Here is a 6,807-nt window from a genome sequence, read left to right on the forward strand (position 1 = left end):
GTTATGGCTTTTTGAAAAAAAATTGTTGACGTTGCCGGCAAAGTGCGCGAATGTGCGGAATGAAAAAAAAATCCGCCCCCACAAAATGGAGACTTGAACCCAAGACCTCTACTCTCTTAAAATAGCTTTGAACCAATTGATCTATACAAAAAATTTGAGAGAGAGAGAGAGGGGGGGGGGCCTTGGTTTGCGTGCTTGCCTTGAGAAAGCTCTTTTTCCCTACAAAACACAAAACACAAAACCCAACACGAATATGCAAAGAAAAACGAACCTTGCGGCTCGAAGTTAGCTTTAGCCAAAAAACTAGAAATTTAAAAAAAAATCTCAAAGTTAGCTTTAGCCGAAAAACTAAATATTTTTCTCAATGTTTCTGATTTTCCGAGATCACACTAAGGTGCAGGGAAAAGAGCATACGCATGAGAAAAATCCTTCCTTTCTGTTTCTGATTTGCCCAGATCGCACAGAGTCGCAGGGCAAAGAGCATACGCAGAAATGAAAGGTATAGATCCGGTTAAAAAAAAAAGGCTAAATAAACTGAGACCGAAATAAGCAGAGAGAAAATAACAGTAAACTGCAAAAAACACTGTATACCTCCCGATCTGAAAAATGACGCAGCTAGGGCTACCGGAAACCTTTTCGCGTGAAACGAAAGGGGTTCCTCACTGGAACAGATGCTCCGAACGCAACAGAGCAGTTCCTCTCGCCCGAAAGCAGTCAGAAACAGCAGATCTAGGAAACGACAGCCGCATGCAGTTCTACCGGCTTCAGATTTGGATCACCAACGGACGCGGCCCTCAAATAGCTCTGATACCATGTAGGAATTTACAGGGTAAGTTCCTCAGAAAGAATACCAAAAGGACACCGCTCACAACCAGATCACAGATCAATACACCAGTATTTTTGACGTGGTTAAAACCCTCAAAGTGCAAGGAGGGAAACAGTCCACGGCCTGTCCCAACGTGGGTACTACAGGCAATTTATTAATCAAAGAATGAAAATTTACATAAGCTTCTCTCATGCACGGATTACCCGAACAATGACCCTCCATGCGCTTTAAATAGAACTCATGGACCAATCGGGTGTCAAGCCACGGATCAAGTGTCGGTAATACCGAGGTGAGAGTGAACCGTCGGATCACTACATATCGTGACCGTCAGATTGTAAGTTACAAAATGTACAACGGTAAAGAAACACACTTTACCTAACTCTAACCTAACTCTATACTAGACCAAGTTGAACTTAACTATATCCTATGTGTCGGAATATCCAACAGTGGTTGCTGTTGTTGATTATTATTATTTTCAGGCACCTTTACCTTTTCAGTGATGTCATCAAGAATGCGTATTCTTGTTTTGTTTTCTTTCTTCTTTTCCTGCAACTGATTCTTATACAAGACCTTTTCATTGAATATTACATCTCTGCTCCTAATGATTTTGTGTATTTCATAATCATATAAGCGATAACCAAAATCATTAACACCATATCCAATAAATGTACATTTCTTTGACTTTGCCTCAAGCTTTGTTCTATTTTCTTTATCATTATGGATAAAGGCCTCACAACCAAAAGGCTTTAAAAAAGATTAGTTTACCTTTTTACCTGTCCATGCTTCCTCCGGAACACCACCATCCAGGAACTTGAAGGTCCTCTGTTTATTAGATAAACAGCAGTATCTACAGCATCTACCCAAAACTGTAAAGGCAATCCTGCATGCAATCTCATGCACCTTGCACACTCCATGATTGTTCTGTTCATCCTTTCTGACACACCATTTCTTGGGGTGTTCTTGGAACTGTCTTCTCTCTGCGAATTCCATGTTCTGAACAGTACCTATCAAACTCTTTGCTGCAATATTCACCTCCATTGTCTGATCTAAGACACTTCATTTCTTTCCTGTCTCAATCTCAACAAAAGCTTTCCATTTCTTGAAAGTATCAAATACATCAGATTTATTCTTAATACAATAAATCCAAGTTTTTCTAGTTGCATCATCAATAAAGGTAACATGATAACGAGAGCCACCGAGAGATGATACCTGAGCAGGTCCCCATACATCTGTATGCACAAGCTCTAATTTTTCATTCTTCTTTTCTTTCCCAACTCTGAGAAATCTGACTCTCTTCTGTTTTCCATAAATGCAGTTCTCACAGAAGTCCAAATCAACATTCTTCAAACCTGACAACAAATTCCTTGAGTGAAGAATCTTCATCCCCTTTTCACTCATGTGTCCGAGCCTATGATGCCGCTGCATTTGCTCCTTTGGAAGTTAAAGCATTAACAGAGTTAGAAATACCATTGCATAAATACAATGTACCAACCTTTTCGCCTTTTGCTATTACCAGGGCTCCTTTGATGACCTTCCAAGCTTTATCTGTGAAAGTTGTCACACAACCTTCACCGCCCAACTGCCTTGTTGAAATCAGATTTTTCTTTAGATCTGGAACATGCCTTACCTCCTTTAATAGCCATTGGTTTCCATTCTGCTGTTTTACAAGAACCTTACCCATTCCAACGATTTTACAGGGTTTATCATCACCCAGACGAACTTGTCCAAAATCTCCTTGAACATAGTCATGAAAGTATTTCTTATCAGGTGTGGCATGGAATGAAGCCCTGAATCTACCACCCAGGAATCAATAATATTTTCGAAAGAAAGAATCAAAGCATCTTGTAACACCTCACCTGTCACATTTGCTTCATGATTGTTTTCTTGCTGTGCATCTCCTTCTTTTCCCTTCTGAGATCTACAATCTTTCTTTAGGTGTCCTTTCTTTCCACATTTCCAGCACACTATCCCTGATCTGGACTTGGATCTGCCTTTCCTTGATTTACTGCGATATCCTGAGCTCTTTCCCCTTTCCATTTTTCTTCCTCTAGACTCTGCACTCAAAGCATTTCCCGATGTCTCACCGGAGCTTTTCTGTCGCATTTCCTCGCTAAGGATAGCACCGACAACATCATCAAACTTTAAAGTACTAGATCCAGAAACGAAGTTACTAATGGGCATTACCAAACCATTCCAACTTTCTGGTAATGAGCACAAGAATAACAGAGCTCTAACTTCATCATCAAAGTTTACCCCTACAGAACTTAACTGACTTGTAACTGTATTAAAATCATTTAAATGGTTTGCAACTGATCCACCTTCCGACATATTCATATTAAATAACCATTTCTTAAGAAATACCTTGTTTGAGGCCGAGGGTTTTTCATATAGTTTCGACAACGTCTGCATCAAACCCTCTATCGTGGTTTCCTTCGAAATGTTGAAGGCGACTGACGCAGCAAGGCACAACCGTATTATTCTGAGTGCCTTTCTATCGAGAAGGTTCCATTCTTCGTCTTTCATACCCGTCAGCATCTTTGTTTTTTTGCCCAATGGTAGGTATAGATCTTTCTGATACAGATAATCTTCCATCTGCATCTTCCACAGCGAGAAGTTTTGGCCGTTAAATTTCTCGACCCTAAACTTACCATCTTCCGCCATTGCTCCCACTCGAACCAGGAACCCTTCTTTCCTACGATTTTATCAGCCAAATAGACCTTCGGCTCTTATACCAGTTGTTAGAAAATTATATATTACGGAGCAATGGAACACATAAAATATTGCAGAAATATAAACACAGAAAATGCACAAAACAAGAGAGACACAGATATATGAGGTTCACCCAGTTTGGGCTACGTCCACCCCGAACAGCCAGTCCTTCCTTTCTATTATCCAGCAAAATGAAGAGACACAACCTACAGAAAATCCGCTGTAATATCCTCTGTTTTTCTCTCACAGTCTCACCTCTATGTTTCTCGCTCACAGAATACACATCTATATCTCAGCCTCAAATACAATGCCCTCATACAAAAGAGGGGGGTGCCTTCTAGGGCAAAAAACCCTAAACTAAACATAAGTTCTACCGTCAGATCATCTGCCTAATGAACGGACCAGATTGACTAGAAATTACTATACTTTTACAAGGCAATTTTACATTTGTTTTTAGCTTTGGGCGCTGCCCCCGAGCCCCCGCCAGGGGACCGCTGGCCCCGGACCCCCCCACCCGGGGGGGATCGGCCCCCCCAGACCCCCGCGGGGGGGACAAGTCCCCCCCGCACCGCCCCCCCCCGTGATGAGCCCCAAAAATGGACAATTATTTGGGTCATTCAACCTCCTAATTTGACTTAATCCACCATTCTCATTAGTTTATTGCATGTTTTTGATTATATTTATGTTAATAGAGTGAATTTGGTTAGTCATTATGCCAACAATTCTAATGGGTGCTTTGTGTAGCCTTTTTGGTCAATTTGGAGACAAAATTGAAGGTCTTAATGAGCACTTGGCAGCCAAATTCGTGTGGAAGACAAGGAGAGGATTTGTAGGAAGGTGTCCCCTTCATTTATGGGCCCTTACCTTGAATTCTCCACCATCAGCTCGGAGTTCAAGGGCCACCGAATCAATCAGCACAAGGGCAGCCAAGCAAGTCAAGTAGGACTGCTGTTAACTCCAAGTTTTGGGCAGCCGAGTCCCTAAAGTTTAGGAGGACTGTTGGGTCCTCAATTTGTATAAATAAGAAGGCTTAGGGCCTCATTTTGGTTAGCCAGTGGATGTTAGCTAGTTAGCCAGTAGATAGTAGCTGGTAAATAGTCATTTCGTAGTCTTGTTGTAGCTAGTTTGTAGTTCGATTTTTATGCAATAGATTAGCTTTGTTTTCAGCTCATTCTCAAGCTCTCCTTGTGGACAGTTTTGATGTAACTCTTCATTCTTGATTAATAAAGATGAATCCAGCTTTGCACCAGCTCTAAATCTCTCTTGGGAGGCTGTAGCTCTTGGGGTTGGGCCCATCTCAAGCGCCCAGTACCTCCCTTGTTTATCTTTATGTGTGTTTGTTGCGTTCTTAAAATAAAATCTGCTCTTTAGATCTTGCTTTGTTATTTTGGTTGTTTTTTTTTGTTAAAGTAGCTTTTTATGTTTGGGAATTTATGGTAGGAGTTTGTCATGCATTTATATCTTTCAGAATGTTGTTGCTCACGTGATGTACATGGTTCTCTTTCCAAACGAGGCTGTTGTTTATTCATTTCATTGACAGTTAGATTAAGTTAGCTAGGACTTAGTTTGTTGCAAGAATTCATTGATTCGGTTGAATGTGCATTGTGCAGGGCATCTCTATCACTCACTCATATGGTCAAGCTTCATCAGAGCCATCGGATTCATCCCATATCTAGGCTTCTCGCTTCACACCCATCTTTGCCCACGTAACCCTACCTTCTTCTCCATTGTTGTCTCAACTACCTTAAAGCCAAATCAGCCTTCCACATATCATCTCACCACTCCATCCATCAGTTCCTGGGTCTCTTTAGACCCCCATCCTACCACCATAACCATCCATGCATCTTCCATCAATCACCCACCCTCAAAAATCCCATTTCGAAACATCCTGTAGAAGAATTACAGAACATCCTGTAGAAACCCCTGCAGACTTCCTGTAGAAGTTCATAAACACGGTTGCATGGCATCCAGACTTTGTGAAACTCTCAGAAAGAATGTTAGGGATCCCTTAGACCCTCTCTGTACCATCCCAACCTTTCCCAAATCATTTCATCCCTTGATCCATCCTTGCACAGTGGAAAACTAGTTAGAAGCACATGCATGATAATTTCAAAAACTTAAGCAAAAATACAAAAAGATGTTTTCTTCAGATAGTGATAACTTAGACACATGCATTTTACCTTCCTAGAAGTAATGGCATCTCTTTTCGTAGTTTGCATTCTTTCCTTTGCATCAATAGGACTAGTTGGTAGAATTAGGGTTTGCTAGGGTTTGCGTTTCTTTTTGGCTTTCAGTTTCTTTCCGCAAGTAGATTAGCTTCCTTCGAGTTAGCTTTCATCCATCAATTAAAAAGCTTCTTCTAAGAGCTCATAGAAGTTGGCTTAAGCTCCTAGCGGACTTGTGCCAGCTGACCAAGTGACAGCTGCGGCAAGAGCTAGTACTTGTGCATACAGCACCGTCGCTTCCAAGTTTGTTACGAACTACCGGGTTGATAAAATTAAAGAAGGGAGTTCCAGGAGTTGTAGCATTATTGCTACAATACTGGAGCTCACCATCTTTTTGGCGCTGTTGCCGGGGAAGTGTCAGAGTATTGGTGATTGTCGCTTTTCTTGTATTTTCCACTACAATCTTCTGCTAAGTAGTTTATTTCATTTCCATTATGCAATTTCGTTTATGCAAAAGTAGATTAGCATTTCCCGCTTTCATAGATTAGCATTTCAATTCCGCAATTTCATTTCTGCAAGCGTAGATTAGCATTTCATTCCTGCAATTTCATTTGAGCAAAATAGATTAGTCCTTTCCTGCTTTCATTTCAATTCCGCATTTTCATTTTAGCAAGATAGTTAGTTGCAGTTCAATCTATTTCAGTTTTGCAAGTAGAAGTAGAAAAAAAGCAAAAATCAACCAAAAAGATTTCATTTCATGCCTTGTAGGAGTAGAGATAAGTTAAAAAAATGATTGCACAACACCCCCACTGCTTCACACAGCCAACGTTCTCTCTTCTTCGATGGCTGTGATTAAAGAACCCCTGGGTGGACATCAAGGCATATTTAAAGAACCTCTAGGGGAGAAGAAGAAGAAAACATTCCTCTGCAGCAAATGGCTACAAGTAGAAATGTTGGGAGCAACATCTTGTCCAAAGATGAATTTGAAAATCAGATCAAAGATTTCAAGAGTGATATGAGGCAGTTTCTTGCCATGCAACTGGATACCTTGTGGATCCAACAGAAGCAAGAGGAAGCAAAGAGGGCTTTGGTCATTTTTTGTCCTAG

Source organism: Pinus tabuliformis, chromosome 9, assembly GCF_031772625.1.
Source record: "Pinus tabuliformis cultivar Carrire ecotype Pingquan chromosome 9, CPIR1, whole genome shotgun sequence".
In the NCBI taxonomy this organism is placed as follows: Eukaryota; Viridiplantae; Streptophyta; class Pinopsida; order Pinales; family Pinaceae; genus Pinus; species Pinus tabuliformis.